This window comes from Ctenocephalides felis, unplaced genomic scaffold, assembly GCF_003426905.1.
Source record: "Ctenocephalides felis isolate EL2017-DRISC unplaced genomic scaffold, ASM342690v1 CF-g0.4_SCAFFOLD_00255, whole genome shotgun sequence".
Taxonomy (NCBI): Eukaryota; Metazoa; Arthropoda; class Insecta; order Siphonaptera; family Pulicidae; genus Ctenocephalides; species Ctenocephalides felis.
In genome coordinates, this window is record NW_020536409.1 from 25,752 (window position 1) to 28,092 (window position 2,341).

Here is a 2,341-nt window from a genome sequence, read left to right on the forward strand (position 1 = left end):
GGTCGTAACCCGATCGCCATTTCGTACTAGCTTGTTAGCGAGTTAGGTTATGTGACGGTTCCATTGCTTAAGGCTTTTATTCGATTTCGATAAGCTTAATGGATTCTTATAAGATTAGTTTTATAGTTAAATCGAGCATATATTTGTCAAGAAATTGTCAATTTCATGACTCCCGCAATTAGGTTTACACAACTTAACCAGTGGACGTAATTCCGCGAGTATCCTGCAATTACGAGAAGTAGACTTGAAATAGTTTTATCTCTTATTTTCAACTGTGTTTAAATTCGGCGGCGTTTCTGGTGTTAATAAGTTTGTTAAGGACTACAGAATACTGTAACGTAATTTTACGGTATATGCTTTTTTTAATTTTTAACCCTAATAATTGAGTTTGAAATGACTACTCTTTGGTAAAAAAGTACAGGATTTTTTCCACGTGTTTGCATTGTTCCAATATACCTAGAATATTGTAGTAATGAGAGAATCATTCATTTCTACCTTTTCATCTATGATCAATTATTTCTCTTATATAAATTGAATAAAAATACAGGTATACCCCGTATAGCGCAAGGTACGTATAGGGCGCAGATTCACTAGGGCGCTGGTGTGTATGTATGTATGCAGAGATCTGGGAACATTCCTGTAAACACGATAGTTTTGATCCGATTAAGCTTTTGGAATATAACCATTATATAATCTACACATTAAAAAAAACGAACATTCGAGTATTTTTGAGTAAATTGTTAAATAACTCAATAAATATATTGCTATCATAAGGCATACCAAACGGCAGCGAAACCACCGTCTTCCACTCTGCTTTAATCTCTACTTGAATTTTATTTAAAACTTTTCCAACTTCCTGGAGCTCGCAATCTGCCATAAAAAAATCATAATGAAAAATTGCTTAAATTTGTATATAAGTTCCTTATATATACTTATATATAAGATTTATATTTTTTTGTTGAGACAATTATATTTATATTTATACCTTCATCGTCATTTACATTTGCACATAATGCCACTGCATGTCCCAAATATGTTGTGGTCCAGGCGATGTCCCCGAGACTCTCTGGCCTCGAATTTTCAGTATTAAGTCTATTATAGTAAAAAATAGAAATATGTACACGTCCTGAACAATAAAGAATTGGATTTAAATTACTTGCATTGTCATTTTTTCCATTCTTGACTTGGTGTGATACACGTGAACAAAATGAGTTACCTCCTCCACAGGTAACTTTTGTAACGTTGAGAATGCCAACTCTTCTGCAGCATCTTTAGTTACGACTAGAGAAAATGTAATACCATCAACTCGGATTTTCTGGCGAAAACAAAGTTTGTAAGTGTAAAACGAAGGAGTAGTCATTTCAAACTGAATTATAAAAGTTAAAAATTAAAAAAAGCATGTACCATAATTACGTTACGTGTTATTATATCCTATAGTATTCTGTATATATATATATATATATATATATATATATATATATATAATAAAATTGTTTCTTGGGCATCCATCCAGTAATTAAAAAACAGTTTTAATGAAAAATGTTTTTATTTATAGAGAACATACGTTTCGGGTCTGGATTTGACCCATCTTCAGTGCTACTTCTCTTCATTCACAATAAATTTTTTACTATGTTCCTACTGCGCATGATCGTTGAGAAAATCTTCGTAATATGGAACCACCAAAATTCTCTCTATCCCGTTCTCTCACCAATGACGATACAGTTTCCAGTATTTTCCGCAAACACGTTCGCACACATTTTACTCTCGTACACACTCGTAATACAACTTCCAAACTAACGACATGTTCGTTTGGAATAAGCTTTTTTATAATAAAATATAACATTCATTTTAATTTTACAATTTTTTAAAAAAAATTTTCATAACTCGACGTTTCATCAATTTTTTATTTCACTTTTATTTATTTTTCGTGCAATTTTGTGTTTTTGTGTTGTTTTTCAAAGTTTATTTGTATGGTGAGTTTCTTTACATTGTTTATTTTATAGTTGTTTTTCATATATACTTTTCATATACATTGTTTTACTTATTTTTGTCTGTTAATTATGTATTTTTTTTATATTGTTTTAATTTGTAACCCTGAATTATTTAATTGTAGCACTGAAGATGGGTCAAATCCAGACCCGAAACGTATGTTCTCTATAAATAAAAACATTTTTCATTAAAACTGTTTTTTAATTACTGGATGGATGCCCAAGAAACAATTTTATTATATTATTTCACCATCTGAAGAAAAACCTCTCGCTTTATATATATATATATATATATATATATATATATATATATATTACAAATGTATTCTGAGTGGATAATAGATATTAATTTG